This window comes from Grampus griseus (genome assembly GCF_964374135.1).
Source record: "Grampus griseus genome assembly, chromosome: 3".
NCBI lineage: Eukaryota > Metazoa > Chordata > Mammalia > Artiodactyla > Delphinidae > Grampus > Grampus griseus.
Window position 1 is genome coordinate 82525551 of NC_139019.1, and position 17847 is coordinate 82543397.

The window sequence follows — 17847 nt, forward strand, 5'->3', positions numbered from 1 at the left end:
AAAAATCAGAAAGAGAAATTATGGAAACACTCCCATTTAACATTGCAACAATAACAAAAAATACCTAAGAATAAACCTTTCTAAGGAGACAAAAGACCTATATGCAGAAAACTATCAGACACTGATGAAAGAAATTAAAGATGATACAAATAGATGGAGAGATATACCATGCTATTGGATTGGAAGAATCCACATTGTGAAAATGACTATACTACCAAAGCAATCTACAGATTCAATGCAATCCTTAACAAATTACCAATGGCATTTTTCACAGAACTAGAACAAAAAATTTCACAATTTGTGTGGAAACACAGAAGACCCTGAATAGCTAAAGCAATCTTGAGAAAGAAAAACAGAGCTGGAGGAATCAAGCTTCAGACTACACCACAAAACTACAGTAATCAAGACAGTATGGTACTGGCACAAACAGAAAAATAGATCAATGGAACAGGATAGAAAGCCCAGAGATAAACTCATGCACATATGATCACCTTATCTTTGATAAAGGAGGCAAGAATATACAATGGAGAAAAGACAACCTCTTCAATAAGTGGTGCTGGGAAAACTGGACAGCTACATGTAAAAGTATGAAATTAGAACACTCCCTAACACCATACACAAAAATAAACTCAAAATGGATTAAAGACCTCAATGCAAGGCCAGACACTATAAAACTCTTAAAGGAAAACATAGGCAGAACACTCTATGACATAAATCACAGCAAGATCCTTTTTGACCCACCTCCTAGAGAAAGGGAAATAAAAACAAAAATAAACAAATGGGACCTAATGAAACTTAAAAGCTTTTGCACAGCAAAGGAAGCCATAAACAAGACGAAAAGACAACCCTCAGAATGGGAGACAATATTTGCAAATGAGGCAACTGACAAACAATTAATCTCCAAAATTTAAGAGCAGCTCATGCAACTCAATATCAAAAAAACAAACAACCCAATCCAAAAATTGGCAGAAGACCTAAATAGACATTCTCCAAAGAAGATATAGAGATCGCCAACAAACACATGAAAGGATGCTCAACATCAGTAATCATTAGAGAAATGCAACTCAAAACTACAATGAGGTATCACCACACACCGGTCAGAATGGCCATCATCAAAAAATCTACAAACAATAAATGCTGGAGAGGGTGTGGAGAAAAGGGAACCCTCTTGCACTGTTGGTGGGAATGTAAATTGATACAGCCACTATGGAGAACAATATGGAGGTCCCTTAATAAACTAAAAATAGAACTACCACATGATCCAGCAATCTCACTACTTGGCATATACCCTGAGAATACCATAATTCAAAAAGAGTCATGTACCACAACATTCATTGCAGCACTATTTACAATAGCCAGGACGTGGAAGCAACCTAAGTGTCCATCAACAGATGAATGGATAAAGAAGATGTGGCACATATATACAATGGAATATTACTCAGCCATAAGAAACGAAATTGAGTTATTTGTAGTGAGGTGGATGGACCTAGGGTCTGTCATACAGAGTGAAGTAAGTCAGAAAAAGAAAAACAAATACCATGTGCTAACACATATATATGGAATCTAAAAAGAAAAAAAAAGTTCTGAAGAACCTAGGGGCAGGACAGGAATAAAGACGCAGATGTGGAGAGTGGACTTGAGGACACGGGGAGGGGGAGGGGTCGGCTGGGACAAGGTGAGAGAGTGGCATGGATATATACACACTACCTAATGTAGAACAGGTGGCTTTTGTGAAGCAGCCACATAGCGCAAGGAGATCAGCTCGGTGCTTTGTGACCACCTAGACGGGTGGGATAGGGAGGGTGGGAGGGAGATGCAAGAGGAAGAGATATGGGGATATGTGTATACATATGGTTGATTCACTTTGTTATACAGCAGAAGCTAACACACCATTGCAGAGCAATTATACTCCAGTAAAGATGTTGGGGGGAAAAAAAAACTAGTAACTGACAAAACCACCCCTTGGATCTATGTCTAAATTTCAGTAGAAGTAAGGGGAAGATTATGAAGATTCGCTGTGGCCAAAAGATCTACATCTGCATCCTCTCTTCATCTCCATAACTATGGTCTTAGTTTTGAGTCTTATTGCTGCTAAGCCTATTGCAACAGCCTCCTAACCAATCTGTTTTCATCTCTTCCTTGTCAGTCCACCTTTTACACTTAACAACAAAATCAATTTTTAAAATGCGTAACTCAACATAAAATTCTCCTGTTACATTCAAGACCACACAGTTAATAAATGTGTCAGAGTGAGAACCAGAGACACTGGGTTTTTAAATTTTTAGTTCTTTTAGATTTGGGGGCTCTTTTTATTCTTCCTTTTTTTTTTTTTTTTGCGGTACGTGGGCCTCTCACTGTTGTGGCCTCTCCCGTTGTGGAGCACAGGTTCCGGACGTGCAGGCTCAGCGGCCATGGCTCACAGGCCCAGCCGCTCCATGGCATGTGGGATCTTCCCGGACCGGGGCACGAACCCGTGTCCCCTGCATCGGCAGGCGGACTCTCAACCACTGAGCCACCAGGGAAGCCCTTCCTTATTAATTAATAGCAATATAATCACGAATTGCAATCACCCCTTATAACACTTGGAATTCTAAGTCTACGGACAGTTTCTGAAATGTTATATAGTTAGAAGATAAAGTTGTAGTCCTAGTCTGGCTTTTATGACATTAAGCCATTTCAAATGCCTAGAGAAGAATCAGTGATTAATTTTTTTAAAAACATAAGGACAGGGCTTCCCTGGTGGCGCAGTGGTTGAGAATCTGCCTGCTAATGCAGGGGACATGGGTTCGAGCCCTGATCCGGGAAGATCCCACATACCGCGGAGCAACTAGGCCCGTGAGCCACAACTACTGAGCTTGCGCGTCTGGAGCCCTGTGCTCCGCAACAAGAGAGGCCGTGATAGTGAGAGGCCCGTGCACCGCGATGAAGAGTGGCCCCCGCTTGCCACAACTAGAGAAAGCCCTTGCACAGAAACGAAGACCCAACACAGCAAAACTAAATTAATTAATTAATAAACTCCTACCCCCAACATTTAAAAAAACAAAACAAAACATAAGGACAGTACAAAGAAAAAAATTATGGGATAATCTCATTTATAAACCTGGATATAGGAATATTAGAAAACTGACTTCAAAAAAATACTTGTGACTAAATTATGTTTCTTTCATGAATGCAAGGTTCGTTGGAATTAGAAAACCTAGTATTGTAACTGAACACATTAACAGATTAAAGAAGAAAAACTACATGGTCATCTCAATAGACAGAGAAAAAATGTTTTCTAGAATTCATTACCTTCTCATCAATCACGTTTTGAGCAAACTTGAAATGGAACAGTTAATGATAGGAGTTTAATCCTAGAAACCTGACTAGGTTAACTAAATCATTTAGTAGAGGTCTGGAAGAAATTATACAGAGTATTTTGGTAATACTGTAAGTTGTCTATAAAAAGCACTTTTAACTAGGGGTTTTCAGCTTATCCTAGTAACTAGAGATTAAGAAGAAGGTAAAACTTTTTCATATTTTAAAATCATTCTCCACATTAAGCAAATTGTTAAATACTATCATATACTGCATTTTCATCACTGTGTGAGGCTGCAACGTCAGAGAGCTCTACTGCCCATTGTAAGTCAGTTTTTAGTTTGATATGAATAGATGTGAGGCCGAAAAGAAGAGGTTAAGGGGTGAGGACAGCCCTGGCCACACGTACGTATATAAGATCATACTGAATACTCTTAATGGGGAAGAGTCACACAAACTACTTTTTATCCCTGCCTACTCTTATTTCAATAGCAACAATGAATCATATAGTTTAATGTTCATTTTTGCCTCCCAAGTAATAAATTCCTACATAAAGACCACATCAAAAATGTCAGAAATGTTATCTTCTATAAGGAGGAAGGAGAAAAAAACCTACCTCTTTACATTTATAGGATCATAAACCTAATTTCTAAGAAAGCTTAGGAAATTATATAATAGAATTGATTTAATATGGGAGATGAAACACTCATTCTAATTTGGTCATTTGAGGGAGTCTTTATGTTGCCATGTTATATGATTATGATGACAAGTAGTAGCAATGTATTATTTCTATAATTGTTATATATATATGTAAGTTTATGATAATACCTTCTCATATGGGAGAGGGTATTACATACAGAGACCAGATGTATACAAGATTAGAGATAGAAATGGCAAGCAATATGTTTGCATAACAATAAACAAAACATTTGACTGGAACAAGGTATTTCTGCACAAAATAATTAAGAAGTGAATAAGGTCAGTGTATAGGCTGAGTGTTTGTGTACCCCCCAAATTTGGTTGAAATTCTAATTTCCAGTGTGATGGAATTAGGAAGATGTGCGTCTTTGGGAGGAGATTAGGTCATGAGGATGGAGCCCTCATGAATGGAATTGGTGCCTTTATTAAAAAGATACACAAGAAATTTTTCTCTCTCTCTTTTCTTCACTGCCATGTAAGAATACAATGAGAACAAGAAGATGGCCATTTGCAAACCAGGAAGACAATCCTCACCAGACCTGGAATTTACCTTGGTCTTGGACTTCCCAGACTCCAGAATTGTAAGAAATAATGTTTATTGTTTAAGGCACCCAGTCTGTGGCACTTGTTATAGCAGCTCAAACTGAAGGACAAGTTCAAGAGGACCTCACATATGTGGACCTAAAACAAAAGACATTGAAAAGCTTACAAAGCAAATTAAAATATTACAATATGTGGATTTTTAGCCAGTTTGTTATGCCCCTTTCCAGGAAGGACATTCCCTGTGGTACGGTATTAGGAAGTTCAGCTTCTTCCTCTTCCCACATGGTCCCCTGTTCGGAGGCTCCCTAAACCCAGGCAAAATGAATCTGTCATTCAAACACTGGAAGCTAATGAAAAGGTCTGTAATGGTATGGGTGGGCAAAGCTTGGGGAAATTCCCTGGAACAACTCTACCCGAACAGAGGGAGTCATTTAGGGACCACACAACCAGGTTCATTCCTATTGTCTTAGTTTTTTTATTATTAGCACTCCCTTTCTCTATCAGAAATCTCCCAGTTTGGACAATAAGTTCTAGGGTTGTCCTATTTAGTGGCTGCCCACAGAGCACCTGTGGCTAAGCCCTTGGGCAAGGAGACAATACTAAAGTCAGCTCAGGCTGAATTGTCTTAAGTAGAATGACATCCAGAGTACCCTCTAAACTGTTTTGTAGATATCTTATAAAAGAACAAATAGATTATATGAAGGCAGGGCAGGAGCAATAGTCTATAAAAGTATTAATTGAGCTTAATGCAAAAATGCAAGAAGAGAGCACTCCAATAAAATATCCTTGGCATGATTTTTAATTTTTTAATTTGTGGCCTCCAAAAATACTATATGGAAAATCTGGGGAGAATGAATTAAATAGAATAATAGCTCACATTACCAGGCATTTTTCATGTGACAGGCACCATGCTAAGCATAACAGCCTTCTATGTAGACCCACTACTTATAGAGGATCAAGCATTCTTCTAAGGAATTTATATGCACCACTTCATTAAATCCTTGTGAAAATCCTGTGAAGTGGTACTATTATTCTGCTCAATTTGCATGTGAGGAAATAGGGGCACAAAGAGGTTGGTTCACCCACGGATTCATAGCTGGGAAGTAACAGAGTAAAAACCCAGGCAATTTAAACTCTTAGTCTACTTTTTTAACTACTGTGCTATAATTACTCATAATATGAAACAAAAGCCAAAAATGCTTCCATTTCACGTTCATTAGATGGATAATTTTGTTAGAAACAGTCATTGTTGGTGCCAGATCCAACCTAGTACTTTTTGACTTCAGGGCTGGTGCTATTCTGGTTCCCAATGAAAACACTAGCCCATGCATCTCTGATATGTATTCTTTACATAGCCCTAAGACAATTTGTTTCTGATATGTGCTCCTGAGATAGCAGGATATCTAAGAAAAGAATTGTCTTCACTGCCTAACAGGTCTCTAATCTGGAACTATCGATTTTTTTTGATATGTCTCCTTGGACTACATGAAACTTGATTTCAATTCCTAAAGATATTGACATTAGGATTCTATCCACCAGTATTGTCTAGGCAGATAATAGAAATGGTTTTGACATTATATCAGTTAGGGATGCTTTCAGCTACAAGTAACAAATGTCACTATTGACAATGGCTTAGACAAACTGGGGTTATTTCTCCACAAAAAAATCTAGAGTTATGTGGTTGCAGCATTGTTACTGCTGCTCAAAAATGCTGTCAGGGGTTAGCTCCCGGAGGAGCTTCAAGATGGCGGAAGAGTAAGATACAGAGATCACCTTTCTCCCCACAAATACATCAGAAATACATCTACATGTGGAACAACTCCTACAGAACACCTACTGAATGCAGGCAGAAGACATCAGACCTCCCAAAAGGCAAGAAACTCCCCACGCACCTGGGTAGGGCAAAAGAGAAAAGAAAAAACAGAGACAAAAGAATAGGGATGGGACCCCCACCAGTGGGAGGGAGCCGTGAAGGAGGAAAAGTTTCCACACACTAGCAAGCCCCTTCGCGGGCGGAGACTGCGGGTGGCGGAAGGGGGAAGCTTCGGATTAACGGAGGAGAGCGCAGCAACAGGGGTGCGGAGGGCAAAGCGGAGAGATTCCCGCACAAAGGATCGGTGCCGACCGGCACTCACCAGCCCGAGAGGACTGTCTGCTCACCTGCCGGGACAAGCGGGGCCTGGGAGCTGAGGCTCGGGCTTCGGAGGTCGGATCCCAGGGAGAGGACTGGGGTTGGCGGCGTGAACACAGCCTGAAGGGGCTAGTGCGCCACAGCTAGCCGGGAGGGAGTCAGGAAAAAGGTCTGGAGCTGCTGAAGAGACAAGAGACTTTTACTTGCCTCTTTGTTTCCTGGTGCGCGTGGAGAGGGGATTAAGAGCGCCACTCAAAGGAGCTCCAGAGACAGGCGCGAGCCACGGGTATCAGCACGGACACCAGAGATGGGCATGGGACGCTAAGGCTGCTGCTGCCGCCACCAAGAAGCCTGTGTGTGAGCAGAGGTCACTGTCCACATCTCCCCTTCCAGGAGCCTGTGCAGCCCGCCACTGCCAGGGTCCCGTGATCCAGGGACAACTTCCCCAGGAGAACCCACAGCACGCCTCACGCTGGTGCAATGTAACACCGGCCTCTGCTGCCGAAGTCTCACCCCGCATCCATACCCCTCCCTCCCCCAGGCCTGAGTGAGCCAGAGCCCCAGAATCAGCTGCCCCTTTAACCCCATCCTGTCTGGGCGGGAACAGACACCCTCAGGCGACCTACACACAGAAGCGGGTCCAAATCCAAAGCTGAAACCCAGGAACTGTGCAAACAAAGAAGAGAAAGGGAAATCTCTCCCAACAGCCTCAGGAGCAGCGGATTAAATCTCCACAATCAACTTGATGTACCCTACATCGGTGGAATACCTGAATAGACAACGAATCATCCCAAATTGAGGAGGTGGACTTTGGGAGCAACGATATATATATTTTTTCTCCGTTTTCTCTTTTTGTGAGTGTGTATGTGTATGCTTCTGTGTGTGATTTTGTCTGTATAGCTTTGCTTTTACCATTTGTCCTAGAGTTCTGTCTATTTTTTGGGTTTTTTAAATTACTTTAAAAAATTGTTAATAAATAATTATTTTTTATTTTAATAACATTATTTTATTTTACTTTATTTTATTTTATTTTATCTTCTTCTTTCTTTCTTTTCTCCCTTTTATTCTGAGCCATGTGGAGGACACACTCTTGGTGCCCCAGCCAGGTGCCAGGGCTGTGTGACTAAAGTGGGAGAGCCAAGTTCAAGACACCGGTCCACAAGAGACCTCCCAGCTCCACGTAATATCAAACGGTAAAAATCTCTGAGAGATCTCCATCTCAATGCCTAGACCCAGCTCCATTCAATGACAAGCAAACTACATTGCTGGACACCCTATGCCAAACACCTAGCAAGAAAGGAAGACAACTCCATCCATTAGCAGACAGGCTGCCTAAAATCATAATAAGGTCACAGATACACCAAAACACACCACCAGACGTGGACCTGACCACCAGAAAGACAAGATCCAGCCTCATCCACCAGAACACAGGCACTACTCCCCTCCACCAGGAAGTCTGCACAACCCACTGAACCAACCTCAGCCACTGGAGACAGACACCAAAATCAGTGGGAACTACGAACCTGCAGCCTGCAAAAATGAGACCCCAAACACAGTAAGTTAAGCAAAATGAGAAGACAGAGAAATACACAGCAGATGAAGGAGCAAGGCAAAAACCCACGAGACCTAACAAATGAAGAAGAAATAGGCAGTCTACCTGAAAAAGAATTCAGAATAATGATAGTAAAGATGATCAAAAATCTTGGAAACAGAATGGAGAAAATACAAGAAACGTTTTACAAGGACCTAGAAGAACTAAAGGGCAAATGAACAATGATGAACGACACAATAAATGCAATTTAAAATTCTCTAGAAGGGATCAAGAGGAGAATAACTGAGGCAGAAGAACGGATAAGTGACCTGGAAGATAATATAGTGGAAATAACTACTTCAGAGAAGAATAAAGAAAAAAGAATGAAAAGAATTGAGGACAGTCTCAGAGACCTCTGGGACAACATAAAATGTACCAACATTCTAATTATAGGGGTCCCAGAAGAAGAAGAGAAAAAGAAAGGGGATGAGAAAATATTTGAAGAGATTATAGTTGAAAACTTCTCTAATATGGGAAAGGAAATAGTTAATCAAGTCCAGGAAACACAGAGAGTCCCATACAGGATAAATCCAAGGAGAAACATGCCAAGACACAAATTAATCAAACTATCAAAATTAAATACAAAGAACAAATATTAAAGCAGCAAGGGAAAAACAACAAATAACACATAAGAGAATCCCCATAAGGTTAACAGCTGATCTTTCAGCAGAAACTCTGCAAGCCAGAAGGGAGTGGCAGGACATATTTAAAGTGATGGAGGAGAAAAACCTACAACCAAGATTACTCTACCCAGCAAGGATCTCATTCAGATTTAACGGAGAAATTGAAACCTTTACAGACAAGCAAAAGCTAAGAGAATTCAGCACCACCAAATCAACTTTACAATAAATGCTAAAAAGAACTTCTCTAGGCAGAAAACACAAGAGAAGGAAAAGACCTACAATAATAAACCCAAAACAATTAAGAAAATGGTAATAGGAACATACATATTGATAATTACCTTAAATGTAAATGGATTAAATGCTCGAACCAAAAGACATAAACTGGCTGAATAGATACAAAAACAAGACCCGTGTATATGCTGTCTACAAGAGACCCACTTGAGACCTAGGGACATGTACACCCCGGAAGTGAGGGGATGGAAAAAGATATTCTATGCAAATGGAAATTAAAAAAAAGCTGGAGTAGCAATTCTCATATCAGATAAAATGGCTTTAAAACAAAGACTATTACAAGAGACAAAGAAGGACACTACATAATGATCAAGGGATCAATCCAAGAAGAAGATATAACAATTGTAAATATTTATGCACCCAACACAGGAGCACCTCAATACATAAGGCAAATACTAACAGCCATAAAAGGGGAGATTGACAGTAACACAATCATAGAAGGGGACTTTAACACCCCACTTTCACTAATGAACAGATCATCCAAAATGAAAATAAATAAGGAAACACAAGCTTTAAATGATACATTAAACAAGATGGACTTAATTGATATTTATAGGACATTTCACTCAAAAACAACACAATACACATTCTTCTCAAGTGCTCATGGAACATTCTCCAGAATAGATCATATCTTCGGTCACAAATGAAGCCTTGGTAAATTTAAGAAAATTGAAATCGTATCAAGTATCTTTTCTGACCACAACACTTTGAGACTAGATATAAATTGCAGGAAAAAATCTAAGAAATACAAACACATGGAGACTAAACAATACACTACTTATTAGCCAAGAGATCACTGAAAAAATCAAAGAGGAAATCAAAAAATACCTAGACACAAATGACAATGAAAACACGATGACCCAAAACCTATGGGATGCAGCAAAAGCAGTTCTAAGAGGGAAGTTTATAGCAATACAATCCTACCTCAAGAAACAAGAAACATCTCAAATAAACAACCTAACCTTACAACAAAAGCAATTAGAGAAAGAAGAACAAAAAGCTCCAAAGTTATCAGAAGGAAAGAAATCATAAAGATCAGATCAGAAATAAATGAAAAAGAAATGAAGGAAACGATAGCAAAGATCAACAAAACTAAAAGCTGGTTCTTTGAGAAGATAAACAAAATTGATAAACCATTAACCAGACTTATCAAGAAAAAAAGGGAGAAGACTCAAATCAATAGAATTAAAAACGAAAAAGGAGAGGTAGCAACTGACACTGCAGAAAGACAAAGGATCATGAGAGATTAGTACAAGCAACTCTATGCCAATAAAATGGAAGAAACCTGGAAGAAATGGACAAATTCTTAGAAATGCACAAACTTCTGAGACTGAACCAGGAAGAAATAGAAAATATGAACAGACAAATCACAAGCACTGAAATTGAAACAGTGATTAAAATTCTTCCAACAAACAAAAGCCCAGGACCAGATGGCTTCACAGGTGAATTTCATTAAACATTTAAAGAAGAGCTAACACCTATCATTCTCTAACTCTTCCAAAATATAGCAGAGGGAGGAACACTGCCAAACTCATTCTAAGAGGACACCTTCACTCTGATACCAAAACCAGACAAAGATGTCACAAAGAAAGAAAACTATAGGCCAATATCACCGATGAACATAGATGCAAAAATCCTCAACAAAATACTAGCAAACAGAATCCAACAGCACATTAAAAGGATCATAAACTATGATCAAGCGGGGTTTATCCCAGGAATGCAAGGATTCTTCAGTATATGCAAATGAATCAATGTGATACACCATATTAACAAATTGAAGGATAAAAACCACATGATCATCTCAATAGATGGAGAGACAGCTTTTGACAAAATTAAACACCCATTTATGATAAAAAAAAACCCTCCAAAAAGTAGGCATAGAGGGAACTTTCCTCAACATAATGAAGGCTATATGTGACAAACCCACAGCCTGCATCGTCCTCAATGGTGAAAAACGGAATCCATTTCAACGAAGATCAGGAACAAGACAAGATTGCCCACTCTCGCCACTATTATTCAACATACTTTTGGAAGTTTTAGCCATAGCAATTAGAGAAGAAAAAGAAATAAAAGGAATCCAAATCAGAAAAGAAGTAAAGCTGTCGCTGTTTGCAGATGACATGACTATACATAGAGAATCCTAAAGATGCTACCAGAAAACTAAAAGAGCTAATCAATGAATTTGGTAAAATAGCAGGATACAACATTAATGCACATAAATCTCTTGCATTCCTATACGCTAATGATAAAAAAATCTGAAAGTGAAATTAAGAAAACACTCCCATTTACTATTGCAACTAAAAGAATAAAATATTTAGGAATAAACCTACCTAAGGAGACAAAAGACCTGTATGCAGAAAATTATAAGATACTGATGAAAGAAATTAAATATGATACAAAGAGATGGAGAGATATACCATGATTTTGGATTGGAAGAATCCACATTGTGAAAATGGCTCTACTACCGAAAGCAATCTACAGATTCAATGCAATCCCTATCAAACTACCACTGGCATTTTTCACAGAACTAGAACAAAAATTTCACGATTTGTATGGAAACACAAAAGACCCCAAATAGCCAAAGCTATCTTGAGAAAGAAAAACGGAGCTGGAGGAATCAGGCTCCTTGACTTCAGACTATACTACAAAGCTACAGTAATCAAGACAGTATTGTACTGGCACAGAAACAGAAATATAGATCGATGGAACAGGACAGAAAGCCCAGAGATAAACCCACGCACATATGGTCACCTTATCTTTGATAAAGGAGGCAAGAATATACAGTGGAGAAAAGACAGCCTCTTCAATAAGTGGTGCTGGGAAAACTGGACAGGTACACGTAAAAGAATGAAATTAGAACACACCCTAACACCAAAAATAAACTCAAAATGGATTAAAGACCTAAATATAAGGCCAGACACCATCAATCTCTTAGAGGGAAACATAGGCAGAACACTCTATGACATAAATCACAGCAAGATCCTTTTTGACCCACCTCCTAGAGAAATGGAAATAAAAACAAAAATAAACAAACGGGACCAAATGAAACTTCAAAGCTTTTGCACAGCAAAGGAAACCATAAACCATAAGACCAAACGACAACCCTCAGAATGGGAGAAAATATTTGCAAATGAAGCAACTGACAAAGGATTAATCGCCAAAATTTACAAGCAGCTCATGCAGCTCAATATCAAAAAAACTAACAACCCAATCCAAAAATGGGCAGATCTAAATAGACATTTCTCCAAAGAAGACATACAGATTGCCAACAAACACATGAAAGAATGCTCAACATCATTAATCATTAGAGAAATGCAAATCAAAACTACAATGCGATATCGTCTCACACCGGTCAGAATGGCCATCATCAAAAAATCTACAAACAATAAATGCTGGAGAGGGTGTGGAGAAAAGGGAACCCTCTTGCACGGTTGGTGGGAATGTTAATTGATACTGCCACTATGGAGAACAGTATGGAGTTTCCTTAAAAATCTAAAAAGAGAATTACCATATGACCCAGCAATCCCACTACTGGGCATATACCCTGAGAAAACCATAATTCAAAAAGAGTCATGTACCAAAATGTTCATTGCAGCTCTATTTACAATAGCCAGGAGATGGAAACAACCTAAGTGTCCATCATCAGATGAATGGATAAAGAAGATGTGGCACATATATACAATGGAATATTAGTCATAAAAAGAAACGAAATTGAGCTATTTGTAATGAGGTGGATAGACCTAGAGTCTGTCATACAGAGTGAAGTAAGTCAGAAAGAGAAAGACAAATACCATATGCTAACACATATATATGGAATTTAAGGGAAAAAATGTCATGAAGAATCTAGGGGTAAGACAGGAATAAAGACACAGACCTACTAGAGAATGGACTTGAGGATATGGGGAGCAGGAAGGGTAAGCTGTGACAAAGCGAGAGAGAGGCATGGACCTATGTATACTACCAAACGTAAGGTAGATAGCTAGTGGGAAGCAGCCACATAGCACAGGGAGATCAGCTCAGTGCTTTGTGACCGCCTGGAGGGGTGGGATAGGGAGGGTGGGAGGGAGGAAGATGCAAGAGGGAAGAGATATGGGAACATATGTATATGTATAACTGATTCACTTTGTTATGAAGCAGAAACTAACACACCATTGTAAAGCAATTATACTCCAATAAAGATGTAAAAAAAAAGTATTGCTATATTAATAATATATTATTAAAAAAAAAAGACACATACACCCCAATGTTCATTGCAGCACTATTTACAATAGCCAGGTCATGGAAGCAACCTAAGTGTCCATCAACAGATGAATGGATAAAGAAGACGTGGTAATATATACAATGGAATATTACTCAGCCACAAAAAGGAACGAAACTGGGTTATTTTTAGTGAGGTGAATGGACCTAGAGACTGTCTTACAGAGTAAGTCAGAAAGAGAAAAACAAATACCGTATGCTAACACATATATATGGAATCTAAAAAAAAAAAAAAAAGGTCATGAAGAACCTAGGGGCAAGACAGGAATAAAGATGCAGACCTACTAGAGAATGGACTTGAGGATACGGGGAGGGGGAAGGGTAAGCTGGGACAAAGTGAGAGAGTGGCATGGACATATATACACTACCAAATGTAAAATAGATAGCTAGTGGCAAGCAGCCGCATAGCACAGGGAGATCAGCTTTGTGCTTTGTGACCCCCTAAAGGGGTGGGATAGGGAGGGTGGGAAGGAGGGAGACACAAGAGGGAAGAGATATGGGGACATATGTATATGTATAACTGACTCAATTTGTTATAAAGCAGAAACTAACACACCATTGTAAAGCAATTATACTCCAATAAAGATGTTAAAAAAAAAAAAATGCTGTCAGGGTTCCAGGCTCTTCCCATCGTTTGGCCCTCTATCTAGAATGTGTTGGTCTCCATCAAGCTTGTTACCTCATGATATCAAGACGGCTACTGCAGTTTCATCACATGCTGTGTTCAAGGTACGAAGAAGATGAAAAGTGGTTTGTACAAACAGCATTTAATCTTTCCACCATCTGACTTTAAAAAAATATCTTTTTGGCCACCTTCAGCCAAAAGGAGTATGTGTGGGTTTCTGGCCTCTGGGAGGTGACAATAGAGATGGATTCAGGAATGTGTGTGGGTTAGCCAACTATAGGAACCAACATTTAACTTGGGATCTACCCATTGGTGTGAACTCTACCCTTTCTCTCTGCAGTGAAATATGGTAATGCAGAGAATAGAGATGGAATCTGTATTCTCCATATTCTTAAAGACACAACTTTTCTTCCTCACTGAAATCTGGTATGTCTTTGGTCATAGAGAGAAATATTCATCAAATCTTTTAGTTGTCTCCAGCTCAGGAGTGATTGTAACACCTTTCTTTTCTCCCTTCTCTTCCTCTCCCACCAATCTGAGAAGCTTTGGACTTGAATATTATTATTAATTAACAGCATTATTAATACATTGATATGAGCATGGGGGAAAGTATGGAAGAATATATATATATATACACACTATTGGTGGTTTTTGCTGGGGGATGACAGGGATCCTTCCCTCTGTGCATATACATTCCTTCATCTCTTGAGTTTTTTAACGTAAGCATATATCATTCTTTTAACCTGTAACAGCAACGAAGACAGAAGTAGACAGCTATTAAATTTCTCACTAGCCTTTCATGTTTCCAGCAGAATAACCCCAGTTCAATTAATCTTCCTGAAGCTCTTATTTTCTAACCAACTTTTTGGTTTATCCCTGAATCTTCAACAATTTCTTAAGATATTCTTTAGTTTGAGCAAGATTGTATGACTTAATCCATTCAAGTCAGATTACTAAGGTGCTAAAACATTCATAAGCCTTCCTCCCTCTTGCAGATGAGATTGAATGGCTTTCCCTCTGAGGATGTGCCCATGTATCTCTAGAACATTCTGACCTTGCATAAATACTGCCTGCCTTCAAACTGCCAGGGTACCACAGCGGCTGTTTTACAAAAAGTGACTTTATCAGGCTTTAGTACAAAGCTGGTATCTTACAGAGAAACATCCTAAACTCTGTGCATCAAGTTGGATATATTTCTTTTGATTGATAAGCCTAGTAATTTGTCTTGGAGCTTTTCTTTTCAGTGAATTACATAATAGTATGTCCACTAGCCTTTGTCTTAATATGACAGAAGAAACTGCAAATTTTGCCTAATATTCTCTTCCTAGAGACACAGTGTGACAGGCTCACAACGTTGCAGACTGCCTAAAAGGTGAGGGTAGGGAAGGAAAATGCTGTCAACCACAAAATTGAGTTGTGGCTTATGTGCTCAGCTGTAAATTCACAAGGTCCACTAAGGTCATGACCAAGAACAATGACATGGTTTTGTTCAGCAAGCTGTTCTCAAATTCTTCAGAAGCTTCCTTCTCTTTACTACCCATACCAGGATGACTCTAAGGTTTCTTGCTTGTATGCCTAGGAGAATGATGGATCAATGTTTATTCATTGATATGGTAAATATAGGAGTAAAGAAATATTGGTGGTGAAGGGGGAGCATCTCCCACACTTGCCAAGAAAAAGAAGTTAATTTTCATCTTGTACTTTCTTTTTTATTCTATACAGATATAAGCCTTTCCTGTCTTTGATAGAGAAATTTTTCCTATGACAATCTGTAGTAATTTTTTGTCTTTTTTGCCTAATATTTGATGGTCTATTTTTATGACACCTATTTGAACAATATAGATGAAAGTGTTATAATAATATATTTCCAATAATTTTAGCTATCCTAAAGTAGTTGGAAAATAGTAATTAGCAAAAAAAGTTTTCTGAGTGTCCAAAATGGACACTCCAATGTTGAAACTCCAAAACCTATGAGTTTCTTCTGGTCAGCATCTTTATCTTCACTCAGAGGCTATTTGTCTTGTCACCTAGTTCTAACAAATTTGATTAGTAGTGACTATAGTGATGAAGAAGATGCTGATGGTAGCTACATATCCTAGCACTGGCCTAGGAGCATTACATTATTTCTAATTATCCTGATAACCATCTTAACTATCCTAAGGGTAGACACTATTTACCCTCATTTTATAGATGAGAAACCAAAGCTGAGAGGTTAAGTAACTCACCCAAGCTAGTAGGGGGAAAGCTAGGCTCCAACAGAGCTATCTTTACTATCCTACATGGCCTTCCTGAACAGGATTATTGTTTATGTTTCTCTGTGTTGCATTCTTGGCCTTCTGCTTTTCTCATGCAACATTTACTCATAAGTGATCTCATCCAAATTTATGGCTGCAACCATCACCTAGAAGCTAATGACTACTAGAATTACCTTCCAGTTCAGCTTTTTTTCCTGAGTTCTAGATCTGTGCATCTTACTGACCCTAGGACATCCTTAATTCAATGTCCAACAGTTACCTCCAGCTCAACATATCCCCAATTAAACTTCATCTTCTGTATCCCCTCCCCATATCTGTTCTTCCTTTTCAAGTCCTTAACTTCCTAATGAGTAATATTATATACCTAGCTGCCCAAGCCAGGAGGTATTCTTTTATTTTAATATTTATTTATTTATTCTCTTTATTTTTTTGGCTGCATCAAGACTTAGTTGCGGCACGCGGGATCATCCTTGAGGCATGCGGGACCTTTCGTTGCAGTGCGTGGTCTCTTCATTGCAGAGCTCGGGCTTCTCTCTAGTTGTTGCGTGTGGGTTTTCTCTCTCTAGTTGTGGTCCGTGGGCTCCAGGGTGTGTGGGCTCTGTTGCTTGCCGCTCGCGGACTCTCTCGTTGAGGCGCGCAAGCTCAATAGTTGTGGCGCGTGGGCTTAGTTGCCCTGTGGCATGTGGGATCTTAGTTCTCTGACCAGGGATCAAACCCGCATCCCCTGCATTGAAAGGCAGATTATTTACTACTGGACCACCAGGGAAGTCCCCAGGAGGTATTCTTCACAGTTCTTTCTCCTTCAATTCTCACATCCAATTGAAAACTGAATCCAATGGATTCTACCTCTTTTATGGTTCTTGAACCCCCAAATCTATTTTCTTCTCTCCACCTTCTCTGCCAGTGCTTTAGTCACCTCTTTATAATATTTTGCCTAGTTTACTGCAACCAAGTCCAAGATTCTAATGCCACTCCAAACTCATCTTGTGCTTTATTTAAAAATTGTTTAACTTTTCATGTAGATGCCTCTATCTCTTAATACTTGAAAGAAGACTGTGACAAGTAAATTAAATTTTCTAACTTGATTTCTTAAGTTGAATATAGTGAACGTAACTGTATTATGCTAAATGGTTTCAGGTTTTTGTAAGTGGAATTTTTCAATTATTTTCTTTTACCTGTTATTCTTGGACCACACACATTGTATACATGTATACATTCTATACTTTGGTCAAACTATCATAATGTTTTATTTTACAATACCTTGTCTCTTATCTCAACCCCTAAAATCTCAAACTCCAAATAAATGGCTGCTATAATGACCTTTTCTAAGATGTAAATCTGATACTCTCATGGTCCTGCTTAAAATCTTCCAATGGCTTTTTACTGCTTCCAAGACAAAAATCCAAAATCATTAGCTGACATAAAAGAAGCAGTCTGAGGCCACTTTCTGGAAAGAAAACTGACAACCAGCCCTACATACCAGCGCCTTAGGACATAACTAGAGTTTGTTCAAAATGATGACCTAAAATCATAGT